The following is a 12,392-nucleotide window of genomic DNA, read 5'->3' as shown; positions in this document are numbered from 1 at the left end:
AAAAAGCTGTCATGGGAAAGCCGGTTAAATCGGGCTCGGACCCCAGATTGTCACCGGTTTAATGCAATGAAAGTGTCCTGACTGGACTGAAGCACCCTAAAACACTTTGCGTGCTGCAGCATAAGAATGCAGATGGCTTATCACGCAGTAACTTGGGGATCAGCACCGTTTGCTGCCACTGGCAGAGGCTTTTTTCTTATTCCTTCTGACTGACACGGCCATAGGAGGTGCCTGTTTTGTGGCAGTAGTGCAGCAGCACCATCTCTCGACCCTGCTGCCTCAGACATTGCTTAGCCTCACTGCATTTTGTTTCCTGGTTTTGCTCGGCAGGACAAGTCCTGTTTGGCTGTAATTGCAGGGTTAGAGTGTAATATGAGGAAAGGAGGGTGTTGGCTTAGGAATTTCTGTTCCGCTTGCCACAGTTTTGCCACCAGTATTGCAGTTGGCGAGGTGGCTGTCGGGCGTGGGAATCGCGGGGGTGAGTCTCAGTGTGGGGACAGGTTTGTTGCTGACGCTTCAGCTGTTGGGGTTTTTGAGTTGCTGATGTGTGTTTTCTCATTCTACAGAACCACCTTCATGTTGCGTTCCAGGGAGTGTACTGTGGATGTACAGGAAAGATCTTTCCTGGTGAGACTGTCTATAACCACCGAAGATGTTCGCCAGCTCTGCGCTGAGAAGTTCGAGGTGGACAAGCCGGCAGAGTGCAGCCCGTTCCTTGTTGTCGATGACACCTGGCAGCAGCTGACGGAGCATACCTGCCCTCGGGAAATGAAGGCTGAGTTGCACAGCTGTCCCCAACCCCAGGTCTTCCACTTTGTCTACAAATGTGTTAACAGAGATCTGTGTGGTGCCATTTGTCACAATGATGACTCCACGTTTTAAAAGCAGCAGCTCGTCGTTGGATTTCTGTTCCTCTTGTTAACGGCTGAAAACATCTTTGTTGGCTGGCATTCCTTAGGAGCCGAGACTGGTCTTAAACCAGGATTGCCCAGTAAAAATCCCTTAGCCACATCAGGCATAGCTTAGAAAACCCCATGTAAATCGTGCCCAGGGCCGGTTATGCAGACTATTCCACCAGCGTGTTTGAGCGAACAGCCACAAGACTCTGCTGCAGCATATCATATCGTGGCCCTCGGCAGGTTGTCTGCTGTGGTGTGCAAATGTCTTATTCTTTTTGCACCTGGCCTCTAGCCACATGTCATTTTGATTTATATATGTGTATGCTAGACAAGCATTGCAGTAAACTGGCTGGTGTTAGCTTGGGTTCGACTTGTCCCATTCAGGGCATCAGTTAACTCAGAATTACCTGGATGATTGATTGCATTCTTTCCTGGTTTTTTTTTTTGTTTGTTTGTTTGTTTTTAATTACAGAAAATTGTGGGGGTTTATTATAGACATCTTGCAGCAGTTGCAGGTAGACTGTCAGGGTCGTCTTCTAAAAATATTTTTTCAGCTGTAAAGAATTCAGTAATTATGCATGTGATTTTAACATTCAATATACAAGAATAAGTCTCTTTCGGGTTTTGGCGTATTGCATTTAAGGTCTCTATGGTTTCTCCTCTTTTCCTGTTACAGGTGAGTTCTTGGGAGCTTGTGGTACCTGTAAGAAGGTCGTAGTATTGGCGCTGGTGATTTCATTGCCTTTATCTGAACTGGATGTGCTGTTACCTGGGTTAGTGTTTCTATCCATTGGTTTAGACAGCCTTGTGGGTAGGAAGAGGAAGTTGAAAGAAAAGGATGTAGAGAAGGGGCAGAGAAAGAACGCAGAGAACCAAGTTTAGGATTAAAATGTGTTAGTCTGTCTGCTGGTGCAGGCTCCTCTCGGAAAATGAGCCAAGGAGGTTGGTAAGGTGTTTGTAGTTTTACTGATTTTTTTTTTTTTTTTTTCCTGGTTTTTGTGGCTATAGGGGTTGGGTGGGTTGGTTTTTTTACAGGCTCTGGGATTTGTGGGGTTAGTGTGGGCTTGTGAGGTTTTTCTGTTGGTTTGTTTTTTTTAACTGGGGTTCTAAGGGGGGGGTTTGGTTCTCTGCCTTTTGAAGGCTTTGGGGTTCTGTGGGTTGCGGGCTTGGGGGAGGGCTAGGGGCTTCTGTGGTGTTTTGAGTTCCCGCAGCTTTTCTTGTGGGGTCTGGGGTTTGTGTGTGTCTTTAATGGGGGTTTGTGGCTTCTTTGGTTTTTGGGCTTTGTGGGGGTTTCTAGTTTGTGGGAATTCTTTGGGTATTTTGGTTTGGTTTTTCTTAGGCTGAGAGGCTTTAGGAGGAAAGCCTGTTCTGAGCGTGGTGTTCTCCTTGTAACAGAAGCAGGGTCTCACTGTGGCATGCCAGCTGTCGTGGCTAACAAGGGAGCTTTTTTGTTTTGTGTTGTTATCAATATTACAAGAGTTCCACTTTGTAAAATGCTTTTGTGATGAGTTCAGGCTACGTCTTGCATCCATTGAAAGCAGTATTTACTGGGGCCGAGTCTTCCTGTTTGGAGCTGAGGAAGGAAGTATGGATTGAATAACAATGTATTGGTTTTTGACCTGCAGATGGTGGAAGAAAGTGAGGAAAGACTAACAGAAGAGCAGATTGAGTCACTTCTCCAGGCAGTCACCAGTCTTCTTCCAGGGGATCCAGAAGAACAGCCAAGAGACTTGGCAATGTTGGCTGAAGACGAAGGTGACCAAACCTTGGAGGCATCTCAGCCCAAAGCTGGCAACGGTTTCGACAGAGGAGAATCGGCTAACAATTTTCTGGGTTATACTTGGCAGCAGTTTACTGTTGTATTGGACATTGTTGTAAAATGCCTTAGAATTTTTATTATTCAGAGGTGATGAGGGAACCAGTTGTTTCCAAGAAAGCGTGGCCAAGGCCACTGTTGTTGTGGCATCTTTCCATCGATGGGGCTGGCAGCAGCTGAGTCAGGGCGGTTGGCTCTTTTTGGGGGACTATGGGGTCTTTACAGGGTCTCTTTTTGGTGGGGTCTAGGGCTTTTGGGGGGGGTTCTCTAAGGGGGGGGTGTGGGGTTCTTTGAGGGGATCTTTATGGGGTCTCATTTTGGGGGGGATGTGAGGGGCTTGGGGGCGTCTTTAAGGAGTCTCAGGTTTTTTGGGGGGTGGTTAGGGTTCTTTATGGGGTCTGTTTGGGGGGTCTGGGTTTTTTGGGGGGGCTCTTTGTGGGCTTTGGGGAGTTGGGGGGCCCTAAGGGCCTTTTTAGGGGATCGTGGGGGGGCTCTTTGGGGGGGGCGTGTCTCTGAGGGGTTCTGGGGGGGTCTCTCTAGGGTCTATTTTTGGGGTGTTGGGGGTTCCTTCGGGGGTCTTCTAGGGGGTCAGGGGCCATGTTGGGGTTCGAGGGCTCTCAGAGGGGTCGCAGTAGGGTTGGGAGGGGGGTTGAATTCGCTGGAGGAGATGGGGGGTTGTTAATGAGCGCAGGTCAGCGGCAGACGGGTAATTAGTGGGGCAGGGGGAGCCGAAAAGGGCCGAGCAGAGGCGGAGAGATACGAGCGGAGGCGGAGAGATACGAGCGGAGGCGGAGAGATACGAGCGGAGGCGGAGAGATACGAGCAGAGGCGGAGAGATACGAGCAGAGGCGGAGAGATACGAGCAGAGGCGGAGAGATACGAGCAGAGGCGGAGAGATACGAGCACTGGCGGAAAGGCCCGAGCGGGGATTCGAACACGGGGGTCCTCGGTGCTGCCGCCTTGCGGACACGCAGCGGTACTGCGCCCGGGTGGCGCAGCGCACGGAAGCCGCAGCGTTCCGAAAGTTCCCTCCCGGTGAGGCGGGGTTTCCTTCGCCCGTCGCGGGGTCGGCCGGGGCACTGTCAGGTCCGGGGAACCCCCGAAGGCGATGGGACTCCCTCGGGGGGGCAGATTTTGGGAGGGGGCGCGCGGGGGGGGGGGGGTCACTGTCATGTGCGGGGATTCGAACACGGGGTGAGGTCGCCCATCCGAGCGCTGACCGAACTGGTCCCTGCTTAGCTTCCCGAACGGGGCAGCTGTGCTGTGTAGCCCCCCCCAAGCTCGCGCCCCCAAACGGGGGCCCGGAAGCCCCCCGGCGGCCATTTTTCCGTCGGAGCCGCACGGAGATGGGCGCCGCCATGCTCGGAAGCTCCCCGGCCGCCTTTTAACCGCCGGAGCCGCACGGAGATGGGCGCCGCCATGCCCGGAAGCCCCCCCACGGCCATTTTTCCGCCGTAGCCGCACGGAGATGGGCGCCGCCATGCCCGGAAGCCCCCCGGCCGCCTTTTAACCGCCGAAGCCGTACGGAGATGGGCGCCGCCATGCCCGGAAGCCCCCCGGCGGCCATTTTTCCGCCGGAGCCGCACGGAGATGGGCGCCGCCATGCCCGGAAGCCCCCCGGCCGCCTTTTAACCGCCGAAGCCGTACGGAGATGGGCGCCGCCATGCCCGGAAGCCCCCCGGCGGCCATTTTTCCGCCGGAGCCGCACGGAGATGGGCGCCGCCATGCCCGTAAGCCCCTCGGTCGCCATTTAACCGCCGGAGCCGTACGGAGATGGGCGCCGCCATGCCCGGAAGTCCTCCGGCGGCCATTTTTCCGCCGGAGCCGCACTGGAATGTATCCCGGCATGCCCCGCTCCCTTGCGGGGGAGTATATCCCGGCATGCCCCGCTCCTTTCCGGGCAGTATAACCGCGGAGCTGCCACGAGGAGCCTGCCCGTGCTTTCCGGGGCGATGAGGGGGCCCGTCGGGATGCCGGCGCTCCCTCCCGGTGAGGCTCCGGTTCCGCCGCCCGTCGCGGGGTCGGCCGGGGCCGGGCGGTCGGCGGGTCGCGGCGCGAGTGGTCGCGGCGGGCCGGGGGTCGGTGCGGGGCGCGCGGGCGGCGAGGCGCCGCGCCTTCCACCCCCCCCCCCCCAGCCGCGGCCGGCCTTCTGCCGGCGCCGGTCCGTGCCGGGACGTGTCTCCGCGGCGTCCGGCGGGGTGTCTGGGCCGGGAGGGGGGGCTCCGCGCCGCGCGGGCAGTGCGCGGAGGGGGTCGCGGCGGGGGCTTGGGGGTGCGGCCGGGCCAGAGCTCCCGTTCCCCGAGCAGCCGGCACGGGAGACACGGGGCACCGAAGGGGCCGGCGGGGCGGGGCGCGACTGGACTCTTCCGGTCAGTCTGAGCGTGTCCGGGCCGCGGGGCTGGCAGGTTTGGGGGGATTTGGGGGTTTGCGTGGGTCTGTGTCTCTCTCTAGTTGCGGCTTGTGGGTTTTCTGTCTCGCGGGGCTGTTTTGGCAGAGGAGGGCTTAGGGCTTCTCTTGTGGCTGCTGTGGCGTTCAGTGGTTATCGGGGGTTCTTGTGGTGTCTGGGGTTTCCGGGTTTGCTGGTTTCTTCGGCTCGGTGGTTATTTTGCTCTGGTCTTTTGTTGGTTTTCTGGTTTGGGTTTCTTTTGTGGTTTTAATTGGGTTTTTGGGGGTTCCGTGGCTCGCAGGGTTTCTATAATTTTTTATGGTAAATGAAAATGGAGCACAGGTTCTGCTCTGCCTTTTGTTTCCTTGTCAGCCTTTGTTGCCCTTGTGAAATGTCCAAGCCCATTGGAGACATTACTGTTTGGCTTGCTATTTGAGCTTTCTTCTTGGATACCTTGTACCCATTAAGTCCCCAAAAGTTTAAGAGTTGGGTGGTTACCCATCCAGAACCTGTTGTCCTTCTTGTGAGTCTTGGTCCTTCCCAGCCCTCCACTGACCCCTGCCCTTTCTTACTACTCCTCTGATTTTTTTTTTTTTTTTTTCCCCTTGCCTGTACTTCTCTATTCTACTGTCCTGCTCCCTTTTCTTCTCTCCCTTTCTCTTTCTTCATCTCCCTCTCCCTTTTCTTTTTCTCTCTGTGCTTTTTTCCTGCTTTCTCTTCCTCCTTTTTTCGTCTTCCATCTCTGTCCTGCAGGCCACTGCAGTTACTTTCCTTTTCCATCTCTTTGTCGTGATCTGCACCTGTCTTGTTTTCTCCAAAAATTTCTCTAGCCTGTTGTCTGGTGTTCTTTTTTTTTTTTTCATTCTATATCTCACTGTCCCAGGCAGCAAGCTGACCCTTGAATATGCTTTATTCTCCATAAATGCAGGTGCTGTTGGCAGCAGTTCATGAAACGAGGGGCATCTCCAGCAGATCCTGTAGAAGACAGAGTTGCTGCCTGAGGAGAGCACGCCTCAAAGTGTGCATCGTCAGATTTGCGCTCGCTAGAGAGTATGGGACGAAGCTGGCATTGGCGTCCTGTCCAGCCAGTGTCAGGTGACACCCACTTTGCTGCGCACTGGTTACAGGAGGATCTAGAGTAATACAGATGTACTTCTCAGCGAAGGCAGCGAAGCAACACTTTCCTTTCAAACGGTGAGGCTGGTAAGGAAAGCGCAGTTTGTCTCTGACTGTCTCTATTCCCTTTGTCTCAGGGAGGCTGAATGAAAATGATGACTTCTTGACTGTGTTATCACACTGGGTGAGTAGGTGTGACATGCTGGAGCTGGATACTGAAGTTGAGTACGTGGTGGAATCGATGGATCTGTGTTTTCTGCATGGAGAAGGTAACCTGGCATTCGTTTATTTTTCTTAAAATGAAGCAAAGGACTAGGGAAGGTGGGTTCTTCTTCACAGCGCAGATTTTGATGACATTGTTGGAGTAGAAATCCATCCAAGGGTGGTCCTAAAGTTGGCAACATCAGTAGCATAACAAGAGAGTCTCATGGTTCCGCTGTAAAGTGGAAGTACAGAAAGCTGTTCAGCTCGCAGAGTGCAGGCCTGTGTGACCTGGGAATCTACTGATGGACTCTGCCTTATGAGGTGAGATATTTTCGATCGAGCAGGGGGAGTCATCGTGACTTAACAATGTGGTAGCTACACTTGTGATGGGCTCCTGCAGTTTTATCAGCTGTCGGACCCCGGAAGGCCTTCATCCTCCCTCCGTCTCTAGGATGAAAAGGCAAAACATGCCATATTGTGAGGATGATTGAGTACAATTTTCTGCCGCTCCATAAATAACTTTGATACTTAGTATATGTTAGGAGTGCTTGTGGGAGCTTCAGCCTCTTCTCGAAGCAGTCCCGTCTGTCTAAAGCGCGTGCTTTTAAAAACATCTGTGTGTTACATACATTAGGAACTAAAACTGCAGCTTGATTTTCCTCCTCTAGGGCTGATTTTTCATAATTGCTTCACCCCGGTAACAGAAACGGATAGGCCCTGTTTCGTCAGGGTCAGTCCTGACCTCGTTTAAATGCTGCTGCAAAGCTTCAGTGTTTCAGTTTGCAAGCTGTAAAAATACTTTGTTAAAGATAAGAGTGCTTCTTGGAACTTAAGTGGTAGAACCACCTTCTCAATGGTAGCTTTTGCTGGCTTGCTTTTGTGCAATGTACATCTTTGCCATTGTGATTTAGCGTGCCTGATTGGTTTAGCATACAGACATTGGCACCCGCTGAGTTGATAAACAGGTCTTTCTCACTGTGCCATTTTTCCACTTCCTTTAATTGTATCTTTTTCAGTCTGTAACCACAGTTAATGTCTTTTTTTTTAAAAAAAAGCACACTACAGCAGCTTGCTTTGTTCATGTGTTCAAAAGATGTTTGTGGTTGCTTTTCCCCCAGTTGTTGCTTGGTTTTTTTTCCTCTTTAAATGCTTTCTGAAAGGTAGAACTGCATTTCCTTGTAGGGTGCACTTAGACTTTTTCCGTGTTATCGGAGTTGTAAGAACATGTCAGTTTCAACACAGAAAAAAGGTCCAGCTTTTGCCACGAGGCTTTTGCCATTAGGGTTTAGCCTAATGTTGCCGAGGAAGCTTTCTTTCTGCTTCCCTCTAAGCCTTACTGTAAAAAAGAAAAAAAGCTGTCATGGGAAAGCCGGTTAAATCGGGCTCGGACCCCAGATTGTCACCGGTTTAATGCAATGAAAGTGTCCTGACTGGACTGAAGCACCCTAAAACACTTTGCGTGCTGCAGCATAAGAATGCAGATGGCTTATCACGCAGTAACTTGGGGATCAGCACCGTTTGCTGCCACTGGCAGAGGCTTTTTTCTTATTCCTTCTGACTGACACGGCCATAGGAGGTGCCTGTTTTGTGGCAGTAGTGCAGCAGCACCATCTCTCGACCCTGCTGCCTCAGACATTGCTTAGCCTCACTGCATTTTGTTTCCTGGTTTTGCTCGGCAGGACAAGTCCTGTTTGGCTGTAATTGCAGGGTTAGAGTGTAATATGAGGAAAGGAGGGTGTTGGCTTAGGAATTTCTGTTCCGCTTGCCACAGTTTTGCCACCAGTATTGCAGTTGGCGAGGTGGCTGTCGGGCGTGGGAATCGCGGGGGTGAGTCTCAGTGTGGGGACAGGTTTGTTGCTGACGCTTCAGCTGTTGGGGTTTTTGAGTTGCTGATGTGTGTTTTCTCATTCTACAGAACCACCTTCATGTTGCGTTCCAGGGAGTGTACTGTGGATGTACAGGAAAGATCTTTCCTGGTGAGACTGTCTATAACCACCGAAGATGTTCGCCAGCTCTGCGCTGAGAAGTTCGAGGTGGACAAGCCGGCAGAGTGCAGCCCGTTCCTTGTTGTCGATGACACCTGGCAGCAGCTGACGGAGCATACCTGCCCTCGGGAAATGAAGGCTGAGTTGCACAGCTGTCCCCAACCCCAGGTCTTCCACTTTGTCTACAAATGTGTTAACAGAGATCTGTGTGGTGCCATTTGTCACAATGATGACTCCACGTTTTAAAAGCAGCAGCTCGTCGTTGGATTTCTGTTCCTCTTGTTAACGGCTGAAAACATCTTTGTTGGCTGGCATTCCTTAGGAGCCGAGACTGGTCTTAAACCAGGATTGCCCAGTAAAAATCCCTTAGCCACATCAGGCATAGCTTAGAAAACCCCATGTAAATCGTGCCCAGGGCCGGTTATGCAGACTATTCCACCAGCGTGTTTGAGCGAACAGCCACAAGACTCTGCTGCAGCATATCATATCGTGGCCCTCGGCAGGTTGTCTGCTGTGGTGTGCAAATGTCTTATTCTTTTTGCACCTGGCCTCTAGCCACATGTCATTTTGATTTATATATGTGTATGCTAGACAAGCATTGCAGTAAACTGGCTGGTGTTAGCTTGGGTTCGACTTGTCCCATTCAGGGCATCAGTTAACTCAGAATTACCTGGATGATTGATTGCATTCTTTCCTGGTTTTTTTTTTTGTTTGTTTGTTTGTTTTTAATTACAGAAAATTGTGGGGGTTTATTATAGACATCTTGCAGCAGTTGCAGGTAGACTGTCAGGGTCGTCTTCTAAAAATATTTTTTCAGCTGTAAAGAATTCAGTAATTATGCATGTGATTTTAACATTCAATATACAAGAATAAGTCTCTTTCGGGTTTTGGCGTATTGCATTTAAGGTCTCTATGGTTTCTCCTCTTTTCCTGTTACAGGTGAGTTCTTGGGAGCTTGTGGTACCTGTAAGAAGGTCGTAGTATTGGCGCTGGTGATTTCATTGCCTTTATCTGAACTGGATGTGCTGTTACCTGGGTTAGTGTTTCTATCCATTGGTTTAGACAGCCTTGTGGGTAGGAAGAGGAAGTTGAAAGAAAAGGATGTAGAGAAGGGGCAGAGAAAGAACGCAGAGAACCAAGTTTAGGATTAAAATGTGTTAGTCTGTCTGCTGGTGCAGGCTCCTCTCGGAAAATGAGCCAAGGAGGTTGGTAAGGTGTTTGTAGTTTTACTGATTTTTTTTTTTTTTTTTTCCTGGTTTTTGTGGCTATAGGGGTTGGGTGGGTTGGTTTTTTTACAGGCTCTGGGATTTGTGGGGTTAGTGTGGGCTTGTGAGGTTTTTCTGTTGGTTTGTTTTTTTTAACTGGGGTTCTAAGGGGGGGGTTTGGTTCTCTGCCTTTTGAAGGCTTTGGGGTTCTGTGGGTTGCGGGCTTGGGGGAGGGCTAGGGGCTTCTGTGGTGTTTTGAGTTCCCGCAGCTTTTCTTGTGGGGTCTGGGGTTTGTGTGTGTCTTTAATGGGGGTTTGTGGCTTCTTTGGTTTTTGGGCTTTGTGGGGGTTTCTAGTTTGTGGGAATTCTTTGGGTATTTTGGTTTGGTTTTTCTTAGGCTGAGAGGCTTTAGGAGGAAAGCCTGTTCTGAGCGTGGTGTTCTCCTTGTAACAGAAGCAGGGTCTCACTGTGGCATGCCAGCTGTCGTGGCTAACAAGGGAGCTTTTTTGTTTTGTGTTGTTATCAATATTACAAGAGTTCCACTTTGTAAAATGCTTTTGTGATGAGTTCAGGCTACGTCTTGCATCCATTGAAAGCAGTATTTACTGGGGCCGAGTCTTCCTGTTTGGAGCTGAGGAAGGAAGTATGGATTGAATAACAATGTATTGGTTTTTAACCTGCAGATGGTGGAAGAAAGTGAGGAAAGACTAACAGAAGAGCAGATTGAGTCACTTCTCCAGGCAGTCACCAGTCTTCTTCCAGGGGATCCAGAAGAACAGCCAAGAGACTTGGCAATGTTGGCTGAAGACGAAGGTGACCAAACCTTGGAGGCATCTCAGCCCAAAGCTGGCAACGGTTTCGACAGAGGAGAATCGGCTAACAATTTTCTGGGTTATACTTGGCAGCAGTTTACTGTTGTATTGGACATTGTTGTAAAATGCCTTAGAATTTTTATTATTCAGAGGTGATGAGGGAACCAGTTGTTTCCAAGAAAGCGTGGCCAAGGCCACTGTTGTTGTGGCATCTTTCCATCGATGGGGCTGGCAGCAGCTGAGTCAGGGCGGTTGGCTCTTTTTGGGGGACTATGGGGTCTTTACAGGGTCTCTTTTTGGTGGGGTCTAGGGCTTTTGGGGGGGGTTCTCTAAGGGGGGGGTGTGGGGTTCTTTGAGGGGATCTTTATGGGGTCTCATTTTGGGGGGGATGTGAGGGGCTTGGGGGCGTCTTTAAGGAGTCTCAGGTTTTTTGGGGGGTGGTTAGGGTTCTTTATGGGGTCTGTTTGGGGGGTCTGGGTTTTTTGGGGGGGCTCTTTGTGGGCTTTGGGGAGTTGGGGGGCCCTAAGGGCCTTTTTAGGGGATCGTGGGGGGGCTCTTTGGGGGGGGCGTGTCTCTGAGGGGTTCTGGGGGGGTCTCTCTAGGGTCTATTTTTGGGGTGTTGGGGGTTCCTTCGGGGGTCTTCTAGGGGGTCAGGGGCCATGTTGGGGTTCGAGGGCTCTCAGAGGGGTCGCAGTAGGGTTGGGAGGGGGGTTGAATTCGCTGGAGGAGATGGGGGGTTGTTAATGAGCGCAGGTCAGCGGCAGACGGGTAATTAGTGGGGCAGGGGGAGCCGAAAAGGGCCGAGCAGAGGCGGAGAGATACGAGCGGAGGCGGAGAGATACGAGCAGAGGCGGAGAGATACGAGCAGAGGCGGAGAGATACGAGCAGAGGCGGAGAGATACGAGCACTGGCGGAAAGGCCCGAGCGGGGATTCGAACACGGGGGTCCTCGGTGCTGCCGCCTTGCGGACACGCAGCGGTACTGCGCCCGGGTGGCGCAGCGCCCGGAAGCCGCTGCGTTCTGCTGCCTCCGTGCACACTCGCCGCGTTCCTGCGCGGGTGCGCGCAGAGCCCGCTGCGTGCGGACTGCGGCCGGGCGGCGCAGCGCGAGCGGCAGGGCGCTTTAACGAGGGACGCCGCCATTGCGGGGCGGCCGCTCCCTCCCGGTGAGGGGGGGGTTCCGCCGCCCGTCGCGGGGTCGGCCGGGGCACTGTCAGGTCCGGGGAACCCCCGAAGGCGATGGGACTCCCTCGGGGGGGCAGATTTTGGGAGGGGGCGCGCGGGGGGGGGGGGTCACTGTCATGTGCGGGGATTCGAAGACGGGGTGAGGTCGCCCATCCGGGCGCTGACCGAGCTGGTACCTGCTTAGCTTCCCCGACGGGGAAGCTGTGAGGTCACCGGACGCTCCCTCCCGGAGAGGCGCCGGTACCCCCCCCCGCCCCCCCCCCTCGCGGGATCACTCGGTGCTGCCGCCTTGCGGACACGCAGCGGTACTGCGCCCGGGTGGCGCAGCGCACGGTAGCCGCAGCGTTCCGAAAGTTCCCTCCCGGTGAGGCGGGGTTTCCTTCGCCCGTCGCGGGGTCGGCCGGGGCACTGTCAGGTCCGGGGAACCCCCGAAGGCGATGGGACTCCCTCGGGGGGGCAGATTTTGGGAGGGGGCGCGCGGGGGGGGGGGGGTCACTGTCATGTGCGGGGATTCGAACACGGGGTGAGGTCGCCCATCCGAGCGCTGACCGAACTGGTCCCTGCTTAGCTTCCCGAACGGGGCAGCTGTGCTGTGTAGCCCCCCCCAAGCTCGCGCCCCCAAACGGGGGCCCGGAAGCCCCCCGGCGGCCATTTTTCCGTCGGAGCCGCACGGAGATGGGCGCCGCCATGCTCGGAAGCTCCCCGGCCGCCTTTTAACCGCCGGAGCCGCACGGAGATGGGCGCCGCCATGCCCGGAAGCCCCCCGGCGGCCATTTTTCCGCCGT

General features: G+C 53.4%; 2 long non-coding RNA genes across 2 annotated transcripts; both read left to right on the top strand.

Annotated features, from left to right (window-relative positions):
• The first annotated feature begins 217 nt into the window (after positions 1–217).
• LOC311204695 lies at positions 218–2,726 on the top strand. Its single transcript, XR_014618100.1, has 3 exons — positions 218–804; positions 1,576–1,672; positions 2,525–2,726. It is a non-coding gene; the product is annotated as an uncharacterized lncRNA (long non-coding RNA).
• A 5,375-nt stretch (positions 2,727–8,101) lies between these two features.
• Positions 8,102–10,496, top strand: LOC311204696. The gene is made up of 3 exons (XR_014618101.1): positions 8,102–8,574; positions 9,346–9,442; positions 10,295–10,496. It is a non-coding gene; the product is annotated as an uncharacterized lncRNA (long non-coding RNA).
• Positions 10,497–12,392: the final 1,896 nt, after the last annotated feature.

This window comes from Gallinula chloropus (genome assembly GCF_964237585.1).
Source record: "Gallinula chloropus genome assembly, contig: HAP1_SCAFFOLD_311, whole genome shotgun sequence".
In the NCBI taxonomy this organism is placed as follows: domain Eukaryota; kingdom Metazoa; phylum Chordata; class Aves; order Gruiformes; family Rallidae; genus Gallinula; species Gallinula chloropus.
The sequence above is the reverse complement of the archived record's forward strand: the minus strand, read 5'-3'. Positions and strand labels throughout refer to the sequence as shown.